The sequence below is a fragment of the Panthera uncia genome (genome assembly GCF_023721935.1).
Source record: "Panthera uncia isolate 11264 chromosome A1 unlocalized genomic scaffold, Puncia_PCG_1.0 HiC_scaffold_17, whole genome shotgun sequence".
NCBI classification, from domain to species: Eukaryota; Metazoa; Chordata; class Mammalia; order Carnivora; family Felidae; genus Panthera; species Panthera uncia.
In genome coordinates, this window is record NW_026057577.1 from 130820759 (window position 1) to 130832772 (window position 12014).

Genomic DNA, 12014 nt, shown 5'->3' on the forward strand with positions numbered 1-12014 from the left:
AATGATTTTTCTTTAGTTTACATCAAAATGTGTTCTTGAATATAGCTGTCAGATGAACAGGAGCAAAGAGTCTCTTTTTCCCGTCACTGCAACCCCCCCACACAAGGGAACAACACACGTGTTACAGACTTTCCATTCCCAAATAACCATACCACTAATAATCTAATAAAATAACAAAAAATTAAAACATTAAATATGTGTAACCGTTTCATTGAATGCATTGAATTCATTGTGGATACACAAATAGAAAATGATTTTTGTCTCGCTTTGGCTCTCAGAAAAGTAGTTCAAATTACCCCTTCCCACTCCTTTAAATGTCATCTTGGGTAGATGTGATAGCTATCTGTTAAGTTGAAGCTTTTCTAAGCAAAGCTTTTTCCAGTCCAAAGTTAAACTCCAATCTCACATCCAATTCACAATTTCCCCTGCCTCTCAGTTTAGGCCACTGAGATTCTGGGACTAGGGGTGCCTCAGTTGCCTCAATAGCCGTACTTATTCTTTTATTATAACTTTCTCCATCTTCTGGTTTGTCCAGAGTTGAGAGGAAGAGAAATAAAAAAAGATGCATGTTGTAAACAGAATAATCGTTCCCCAAAGATGTCCACATACAGATCCTTGGAGCCCGTGACAATGAGCCTCACCTGACAAAAGGTATTCTAAAGATGTGATTGAGGTTACAGATTTTGAGATGAGATTCTCCTAGACTGTTTGAGAGGGTACAATCAAATCACAAGGGACTTTAAAGGGAGAGAAGCTTTCCCATCTGTGATCAGAGTTGATTTAGTGGTGCCTGGGTGGCTCAGTCGGTTGAGCATCTGACTTCGGCCCAGGTCATGATCTCGAGATTCCTGAGTTCCAGCCCTGTGTCAGGCTCCCTGCTGTCAGCTCTAACTCAGTTTCAGATCCTCAGTCCCCCTCTGTCTCTGCCTCTCCCCTCTCATGCTCTCTCTTTCTTTCCCTCTCAAAACAAACAAACAAACAACATTAAAAAAAAAGATGCTTTAAAGAAAGAAGGTTGAAGAGATGGCTTTTATATAAGAAGGGTGTTTTGCCCAGTTCCTTGTTCTGAGATGTAAAGTATTTGGGGAAAAGACTAGAGAGAGACTTCTAGGAGATACAGGCTGCCTCCAGTCAAATGCTGGAGTGGAAGGAGGAACATCAGTCCGATAACTGAAAGGAACTTAATTTTGCCAATGCTTTAATGACCAAAAATGAGATTCTCTTCTTAAGCTTCCAGAATGAAATAAGGTCTGTTGACACCTTGATTTTAGTCTTGTGAAACCCATAGGGATTTCTAACCTGCATAACTATAACATAACAGATATGTGTTGTTTTAAGCCACTGGGTATGAGGTAATTTGTTTCAGCTATGATAGAAAAATTACACAGGAGATAACTAACACAGCTCATGCTGTTTATAATTCCTTCTCAGCTGTCCCTGCTTCACATAGCAGGCATTGAAATTCTGAATTATCTTGGGATGAATTTATGAATTTTCGGAGCCCTTAAGGGTCTTCTGTGTTTCAGAATTTCCTGACACGATGCAGTATTAGGCAGAAATTTCTTGACCATATTCTTTCAATTTGTCCCAGAGCGCTACACTGGTTCTTCACCTTGGTTGGCTACTTTCCTAGGAAGAGTCCCATCAAAATTTTTTGCGCCTGGTTATAGCCCAATAGTGTCACTTGACCTACAGGCAAATCTTAATAGTCTTGCTTTTCATACACTGAGGGCAGAGGATTCCATGGCCCCAGTGATGCAATCTTGCTTTTCCCCTGGTTTAGTGCAGAGGTGGGGGACCGGGTAGGAGAAATACGACAATAGTTCACACTAGACCCCAAAATTCCATGCTTCACTTTCTTGACAAGCCCTATTTTTATGTTACGTAGGCTGGTGTTGGGGGATTGTTGTGGGTAATGCTCACTGATATGAGTTGGCAATTTATATTAACTTGAAAGCCCCTTTCAAGTTATTTCCAGTGCTCATTTTTTTTTCTTTTATTTATTATTTTTTAAATGTTTATTTATTTTTGAGAGAGAGAGAGAGCAGGAGCAGGAGCATGAGTGGGGGAAGGGCAGAAAGAGAGGGAGACACAGAATCTGAAGCAGGCTCCAGGCTCTGAGCTGTCAGTACAGAGCCCGACATGGGGCTTGAACTCACAGACTGTGAGATCATGACCTGAGCTGAAGTCAGATGCTTAACTGACTGTGCCACCCAGGTGTCCCTGGTGGGGACCAAAAAAAAAAAAAAAAAAAAAAGAGAGAAAACAAAGAAAGTAATGAAGACAGCACCCAAAAGCAACACAACAACACAAACTTTTATACATGAATATGTGTCATATATGTATATACATATTTTAATTTTTATGTATTTATTTTGACAGATAAAGCTGGGGAGGGACAGTGAGAGGGAGAGACAGAATCCTAAGCAGGCTCTGTGCTGTCAGTGCAGAGTGTGACATAGGGCTTGAATTCATGAACCCTGAGATCATGACCTGAGCAGAGACCCAGACTTGAACTCACAAACCCTGAGATCATGGACTGAGTGGAGACCAAGAGTTAGATGCTTAACCGACTGAGCCACCCAGGCGCCCCTGTAAATGTGTTATATTAATATTGTCTTTAAGTGTATTTTAAAGATAAAAATTATACAATTAATATAAATAAGTAAGACTCTCTGATTCTCTCTTTCATCGTGGCCTCCTTAGTATTCTTAATGGCTACACAGGCTGGAAGGTGGATTCTGCAACTAAACATTGGTCACAAAAGGCTGATATTAAACCCAGGTCTTTCCTCAGCATCATATTTTACAAGTTCTTCCTCCACATAACAGAAACATAAGTACCCTTCCAAGCACCTTTCTCTGGCCTCATGAGAAGTGATAGTAAAAATCACAAGATATCTTCAGGGACAACCAACCATATTGAAAAATGAACTAGAAAACTAACCCATAGTTGCCTCCTTTACCATAGTCACGTGAATGCAAGCATCACTGGAAACTAATAGGCCATTTTCACATTTTCTTTAGTAGGAAGAGCTCTCAGTTTGTAGGAAAGGAGCTTTCCAGGAAAGAATGAAAGAATGAAAAGAACACAGATTATAAGAATTAAATAATTCATACAATTGTAAAGCTATGTTATTGGGCTCAGACAAACCTTTTTCTTTTCTCTTTTTTTTCCCCCCAAGATAACTCCTATGTTCACCACTGGCTTGTACCATCTTCCACAGAAGATGGAAAAATTCACTCCAAGAATGAGGGGTGCCTGGATGGCTTACTTGGTTAAACGTCCGACTTTAGCTCAGGTCATGACCTCACAGTTTGTGGGTTCAAGCCCTGCGTCAGGCTCTGTGCTGACAGCTCAGATTCTGGGTCTCCCTCTCCCTCTGCCCCTTCCCCACTCATACTGTGTGTGTCTCTCTCTCTCAAAAATGAGTAAACATTTTTAAAAATTAAAAAAAGAAAGTTGAATCCAGGCTTTTACGAATTGCTCATGGAGCTGTTCTCTTTGGCAGAAACTTAAGAACCCACATAAAAACCCTTATACATATTTTTTATTATAAAAAATTGAATTTTTAAGCTACTTTTTCATTGTCTACTCCTACAAGATGACTACAATGAAACTGAGTAAAACAATTTTCAAAGGCAGTAATAAACTTGTCACATAAATGGATGATGTAAAAATTCCATTTCATTGGCTTTAAGATTTTCATAACTTTCTTGTCCAGGAAGAAACCAATATTAGCACTGCTGGGAATCAAACTTCTTACTTGAAAGAACAGTAGAAACGGCAGCAAAGACTGTGGAAAGATTGAACATGAAAGGGAAAGATTTAGAGAATCAATCAACAGGAAACTGTCCAACATTCTTTCCCTGAAGAAAAACCAGCATATAAACCTGCTGTCTTTATTATCTAGCTTGGAGCAGCTCTCTCAGTGGGTTGAAACTTTGTTTACTTTTTTATTCCCTCTACCTCTCTACCTGCAGCTAATTCCTGGCAGGATGCCATCAGGGTTTTTAAACCCTTTTAGATCTATGTCAGAAAAGAAAGAGCAGTTGACTGTATTGAAATAGATAGTATTAAAGCTTCCTTCATGTGAAACAAGGTTAAAAACACACAGGGGTGAAGATTAAGCCATTTGGGAGATAAATGTGACAAATTTTCAAGATTCTATAATTTTTAGTCCTTAAGAAAAACTTAATGGTGTCTATATGTTCTAGGTTATGTTAGGCTAAACCTAAATCTTTATAACATCATGGGAAAAACTATAAAATAGTTTCTCATGGTTTTTCAAGTTATCTGTAGGACTATTGACATATGTTACAACAATCCTTCAGTTTTCTTTAATATTCAGATAATATCAACAAGGCTGCTTGTGGTCTAAGAAACAGAAATCCGTTGACTTGTGTGAGCCTGCTATTGTTCCTCTATAATAGGATAAAAATATGTACTCACATTGCATTTCAATACCAAAAAAGTCTTGTGTTTTTTATTTTATTTTATTTTATTTTTTTTGTATAACTTAGCTAATGATTCTTTGTGACCACACCCCTGACTTCTCCGAAGTAATGGTAGGATTTGCAATAGACAATTAACTATAGCTGAATTCTTTCCAGTTGGCACATGTGTATCTTTTCAGCTTAATATATTAAAGAGACATTTTTGTCTCTCCATTTTTGCAAGGATTTACTCTAAGTTATACAAGGCTTCCTCTCCCAGTATCAAACTTTAATGCTTAATCTTAATGATTATACATGTTCCCTTTGTTCACAGCTTAAGCAATACCATTGATCTCTAGTCTGGATTTACCACAATATGGCTTTCTTCTTCTAGCAATACTGTATAGTGAAAGGGATAAAAAAAGGCACACTTAATCAATGATGTCTTCTTCTAAGTGATATATATGTTCTCCTTTAGGTTCATTCTTGAAGAAGGGCACAAAGAAATTGATTTAAGAGCAGGGATGGAGCAACTCAAATTTGTTAGCTGAACATATTGTTCAGTGTAGTAAGTTCATTATAACCCTTGTTTCCTCATTATTCACCAAAAGAAAATAAAAATAGAATGCTATTGACATCCTTCCAATCGGGAAAACAAATCTTACAAATAGTATATATCCGGGGCGTCTGGGTGGCTCAGTTGGTTAAGCGTCTGACTTCAGCTCAGGTCATGATCTCATGGTTTGTGAGTTTGAGTGCTTCATGTGGCTCTCTGCTGTCATCACAGAGCCCCTTTTGATTCCTCTGTCCCCCTCTCTCTGCCCCTACCCTGCTAGTGCTCTCTCAAAAATACATAAATCATTAAAAAAAATAAAATAGATTCAATTATTTTTACTCAACTTTACAGAAGAGCAGGCTCACGTGAGTTCTACCATCTGTTTAGGAAAATTTATTCATCTGGGGAATAAACACAAATAATTTATCCACCAGAACACTTACCCACCTCTAAATCATTTATTAACTTTTGGTTATTTTATTTCCAAAGTAGAAAATCTCTTATAGCAGAGTCTGGAGGCAAAATATGAATAAGGGTGATAATATATTTCATTTAAATCTTACATCTAGGCTGGCAAAAGCCTGGTTCTATTTGTGCGTGGTGGTCTATTCATTCAAGTATTAGAATTTGCTCACTGAAAAGATATTTTTAACTTGTGGGGAAATATGACCAAATACTTGTTTGAAAAAAGACAATCTGATAATTAAAGAAAAGTGTATGTTTGGTGGTTTTCCATTTGCAGGAAGGTATCAAACTTTAAACAATTATTTTATTGTAAATGTTAGGCATTTTCAACTCCTTCCTTTTTTACTCCTTTCTGCATTTTAGCGCAAAACAAACCCCCAATTAAAAATCCATCTAGGCATGGGACACCTGGGTGACTCAATCCATTAAGTGGCCACCTCTTGATTTAGGCTCAGGTCATAATCTCATGGTTTGTGAGTTCAAGGCCTGCATCAGGCTCTGTCCTGTCAGCCTGGAGCCTGCTTGGGATTCTCTCTCTCCCTCTCTCTCTGCCCCCCATCCACCTCTCTCAAAATAAATGAATTAACTTAAAAAAAAAATCAGTCTAAGTAAGTCTGCAAGTCTGTGCTTGAGATTCACAAGTCAAAATAAGATTTTTTATTTAAACTTCCATATACCTTCAAACACGGACACGCTCTAGTGTTAACTTAGATACAACTGTTCAGGAAGCTATCAATTTCATAAGGTAAGCTGTTTCACTCAATATTTCAGTACACACTTAGTTTTCTAGTATGCCTGGAGACCAAAAACTAGATATCATAAAATTGATTGGAGTGGAACTGATGTCACCAAAATGGAGACACAGGAGACCCCAGCCTCCTGTCCTGCCACAGAGATCAACAGCTCTCCATGAACAAAAACCGCTGTGGGAGAGATCTGGGGTCTGAGACAACCAGGAACACAGAAAGGGGGGGGTACTGGTCGCAGCCACAGCACGTGCAGTCATCGTTCATTGTGATCAGCTGTGCGGGCAAACCCAGCAGCTGTCACCACTGATGACAACGGCAGCCGTCAGAGCTGTCACAGACCCACTGTGGTTTTCACTGGTCTTGCCCCGCAGGGCTTTGCATTTGCCGATGCAAATGCCCTTCTTCTTCCCTCCCTCCCATCCGACTGGAGTCTGGGAACTGCATCCACAGCCAGCGCAGGCCTCTGTGTCTGCTCAAGTGCAAGATGCCTTCACATCTGGCCCCCAGATGGGCGTGCACTCAGGGATAGCCTTTCCAGCTGTGCACTTTCATACCAGCAGTCCGACATCTGTCACTTGCCTCCACTGCAGTGTGCACACCTGAGGGGAAAGTATATGACCACGGGAGAGCACACAGACAGCCGAGGCCTTTAAAGCTGACTGTCATTGGCCTGTCCCACTGAGGTCACCATTAGCTACCCCCTGCCGCCATGCATTGGCACATCCCTGTCCTGATTCTTATCACCAGACTCCAAAGCAGTCTGCACTCCGGGAGCGGGGTCAGGAACCACAGCCACAGGGGAACACGCTGAAAGTCAGTGTCTCTTCAGTCGTCTATGAGCTCTTACTGGACCCTGCCACTTGCTGCCAGCCCTGGCCGCCACCATTTTGCATGTGTCTACAACCAACTGGCCCCTCACCCCGTGCAGACACCTGCAACTGGCCCCCACAGATGAGTGTGTGCACACCGCCAGATCCGGAGACACCACTGCCTGTCCTGGTCCCTAGCTGCTGGACCTAGATTCATTGCTGTGTACCCCAACAGCCCTGGTCTGTGCAGACTCTGTGGTCCCACCATGGTACTCTCCAAGAATCATGCTTTGATTCCGTGGACCGCAGCGGCCTGAGCCAAAGAGACCTCATGCCCCACTGGACCCAGTGCTGCCACATAGGCTCACACCTGGTGTCCTCCACCACCGGACTTAAAGTCACAGCATCCTCCCAGTGTGTCTTTACCCACAGGTGAAAGTCTCCCTTTACTGAAGGTAGCCCAAAAACTCTGGAAGAGGTGACTGCTTCTTCAAGTGGGCTGACACCTATACAAGTTTACAATGATCGTGCAGAAATCAGGGAAACGTGACTCCACCAAAAGGATAGTAATCCTGCAGTGACTGAACCCAAAGAAATGTAGATCCAGGAATTGACAAAGAATTTAAACTAATTGCTCTACCAATGCTCAGAGAACTAGGAGAGCACAGATAAGCAATTTAACAATAACAGAGAAAGAATACAAGAAAATGTGAAGACAGACTGAAAATATAAAAGAGAACCAAACAGAGCTATTGGAGCTACAGAAAACAGTGACTGAACTGAAGAATTCAACAGAAAGTCTCAACAACAGACTTGACCAAGTAGAAGAGAGAATTAATGATTTATAAAACAGATCAGTTTTTATTATCCAATCTGAGAAGCAAAAAGAAAAAGAAATGAAAAGGATTAGAGGGGTGCCTGGGTGGCTTGGTCAGTTAAGCATCTGACTTTGGCTCAGGTCATGATCTCTGGGTTCATGTGTTGGCAGGTTTGAGCCCTACATCGGGATCTATGCTGTCAGCACTAAGCCCGCTTCGCATCCTCTGTCTCCCTCTCTCTCTCCCCCTCCCCTGCATGCACATGCCTCTTTCTCTTAAAAATAAATAAAAATTTAAAGAAAAAAGAATTAGAGAAAGCCTACTAGACTTATGGAATATCATTGAGAGAAATACCATATTCATCACTGAAGTCCTAGAAGGAGAAGAGATGAGTATAAGTAGAAGGTTCATTTTAAGAAATAATGGCTTGGAAATCAAAGTTCATGAAATTAGTAAGTCACCCCAAAATTTCAGTCCAAAACAATCTTCTCTAAAATAGATTATAACAAAACCATCTAAATACAAAGATAAAGAATTTTAAAAGCAAGAAGAGAAAACTATCTGATAGCATCTCCCATATGGTTATTAGCAGATTTCTCAGCAGACACTTTGCAGGCCAGGAGAGAATGGGGTGATATAAACCAGGTGCAGAAAGAAAGAAACTGCCAACCAAAAATGCTTACCCAACAAAGTTGCCCTTCAGAAATAAAGGAGAAGTAAAGACTTACCATAATAAACAGAGGCTGAGGAAATTCATCACCACTAGATCTGCCTTATAAGAAAAGCTGAAATGACTTCTTCAGGCAGAACTGAAAAATAAAATAAACATTTAAAAAATTATAAAAAAATAAATAAACAATGGATAGATCCTAAAGACAGAAAACCAACAGAAAATGTTGGATTTGAACCATACTTCATAGAGCAAATGGACCTAACAGATATATACAGAACAGTCCATCCAATAAAACAGGGTGCACATTTTGTAAAGTACATGTGGAACTTTCCCCAGAATAGATCATATTCTGATGAAACAACACAAAATCATACTTAACAAAACAAGTCTTAGCAAATTTAACAAGATGGGAATAATTCGAAGTATTTTTTTTTTCCTACCGCAATAGTGTGAAACTTGAAATAACAGGAGGAAAGCTTGAAAATTCACAAATGTGTGGGAATTAAACACCATATTTCTGGAAAATCAAGTGGTTCAAAGAAGAAATCAAAAGCAAAATAAAAAAAAAATACCTTGAAACAAATGAAAATGCAAGCATGCCATATCAAAACTTAAAGGAGGCAGCAAAAGTGGTCCTAAGAAAGAAGTTTACAGTAATAAACATTTACATTAAGAAAAAGAAAGATATTGGGGTGCCTGGGTGGCTCAGTCAGTTAAGCGTCCAACCCCTGGCTTTAGCTCAGGTCATGATCTTGCGGTTGGTGAGTTCGAGCCCCAAATCTGGCTCGGTGTTGACAGCTCAGAGCCTGGAGCCTGCTTCAGATTCTGTGTGTCTCCCTCTCTCTACCCATCCCCCACTCATGCACCTACTCTCTTTCTGGCAAAAATAAAAATTGCATTAAGAAAGAAAAAAAAATAAGAAAGATCTCAAATAAACAATTAAAATTTACACCTCCAGGAATTAGAACAAGAAGAAACAAAGACCAAAGTTAGAAGAAATAAAGAGATGAGTAAAATAAGAAGAAAAACAAATGAAATAGAGACCATAAAAACAATTGAAAAGATTAACAAAACTAAGAGCTGTTTATTTTTTGAAGATGGTATGACCTTATATGCAAAAATCTGAAAAAAATTCATTATAAAAATGTTAGAACTAATTAATGAATTCGCTAAAGTTGTATGAAACAAAATCAACAAACAGAAATAAGTTTCTACACTTACAGTAAAACGTGAAAATTAAAGAAAGAAAACAATATTTACAATAGCATCAAACAATACTTAGAAATACAATTAACCAAGGAAGTGAAAGATTTATACATTGCACATTATAAGACTTTGGTGAAAGAATTTGAAGAAGACAGAAGCAAATGGAGAGATATCCCATGTTCTTGTTTGGAAGAATTATAATTAATACAATGTCAATAGCATCCAAAGCCATCTGTAGATTCAATGAAATTTCTATAAAAATTCCCATGACATTTTTCAAAGAAATATCTCTCTCTCTGTGCTGACAGCTCAGAGCCTGGAGCCTGCTTCGGATTCTGTGTCTCCCTCTCTCTGCCCTTCCCCACTCGAGCTCGTGCTCTCTCAAAAATAAATAAACATTAAAAAAAAAAAAAACAGTGAAAATAATAGAATATGCCCAAAATCTTAAAAACAATATCAAGTGAAAGAAAAACAAGTCTCAGAAGACTATATTATATTATATTAATTATATTATATTAATTATGTTAGATTAGATTAGATTAATTATACCATTTCTATAAAGCTTACAAACAAGGAAAAATAAACACTTTATTTATTGAGCCAATGAGCATATGTGATTGAGATGAAACTCTTTTCCAAAAAGAAATAAAAAGAAAGAAGAAATAATTAAAATAATCAGATTAGTTACTTCTGAAATGCAACCACAGAGAAGGATCAATGAGGGACACACAAGGAGTCTGAATGGTTTCTAGTAACATTCTGGTTCTTAAACTAAGTAGTTCATTTTATTATTAAGTCTAGTATACTTTATATCTATGGCATATTTCAAATAATACCTATAAAAAACTTAGAAAAACCTGGGCCCAAAATAGGATTTATAATTAATTATTTTTTCTTACTATGACAACAAAAACACAAGCAACAAAAACAAAAACAAGTGGGACTATATCACACTACTAGCTTCTGCACAGCAAAAGAAACAATCAACAAAATGAAAAGGTAAACTACAGAAAAAAAATTTGCGAATCATGTATCTGAGAAGGCGTTAATATCCAAAATACATAAAGAAATCATACAACTCGATGCGAACAAACAAATCAATAAAAAAATAAGCAGTGGAACTAAATATACGTTTTTCCAAAGAAGACATACAAATGGTCAACAGATACATGAAAAGATACTTGCCATCACCAATCACCAGGAAAATGCAAATGAAAACTACAATTAGATATCACCTCACACCTGTTAGATTGGCTGTCATCAAAAAGACAAGAAGATGAATGTTGGTGAGGACATGGAGAAAAGGGGACCCTTGTGCACTGTTGGTAGGAATGTAAATTGGTTACAACCACTATGGAAAACAGTAGTGAGGTTCCTCAAAAAATTAAAAATAGAACTTCCATCTGATCCTGCATTTCTGCTTTTTGGTATATATTCAAAGGAAATGAAAATAAAATCTTGAAGAGATATTTATGTCCAATGTTCATTGCAGTATGACCCAAATAGCCAGGATATAGAAACCAGTTAAATGTCTGTCAACAAATGAATGGATAAATAAGATATGGGGTATATATATGATGGAATAAAGTTCAGCAATAAGAATTAAATCTTGCCATTTGCAGCAACATGGATGAAACGAGAGTATTATGTGAGATGAAATAAGACAGTGAGAGACAAATACTGTATGATATCACATATGTATGGAATCTAAAAAAGCTGACCTCATAGAAACAAAGTAGAATTGTGGTTACCAGAGGCTGAGTACTGGAGGAAATTGTGGGATGTTGTTCAAAGAGTGCAGACTTCCAGGAGTGACTGATGGGTTCCGTTGGTTAAGCTCGGCTAAGCGTCCAACTCTTGATTTCTGCTCAGGCCATGATCTCTCTGTTTGTGGGACTGAGCCCTGCAGCAGGTTTGGTGCTGACGTCACAGAACCTGCTTGGAACCCTCTCCCTCTGCCCTTCCCTCGCTTGCAAGCATTGTCTCTCTCTCTCAAAAACAAATAAACTTTAAAAAGAAGGATACAAACTTTCAGATATAAGATGAATAAGTTCTGAGGATCTAATGTATAACGTGATGTTTATAGTTAATAAAACTGTGATAGGTACTTGAAAGTTGCTAAGAGGTTACATTTTAATATTTCACTACAAAAAATGATAAGCGATGTGACAGAAGTGTTGGCTAACACTATGGTGGTGATCAATTTGCAATATATGTGTATTCAATCAACACATTTACACCTTAAACTTACACAATGTTATATGTCAATTATATCTCACAAAAGCTGGAGGAATTAATTACC

The 12014-nt window shown here is 38.4% G+C and overlaps 1 long non-coding RNA gene across 1 annotated transcript; it reads right to left on the reverse strand.

Moving 5' to 3' along the window:
• Positions 1-3554: 3554 nt before the first annotated feature.
• LOC125935177 (uncharacterized) lies at positions 3555-11647 on the reverse strand. Its single transcript, XR_007461614.1, has 3 exons — positions 11434-11647; positions 8562-8642; positions 3555-3796 (listed from the first exon to the last, which is right to left on the reverse strand). It is a non-coding gene; the product is annotated as an uncharacterized LOC125935177 (long non-coding RNA).
• Between the last annotated feature and the right edge of the window lie 367 nt (positions 11648-12014).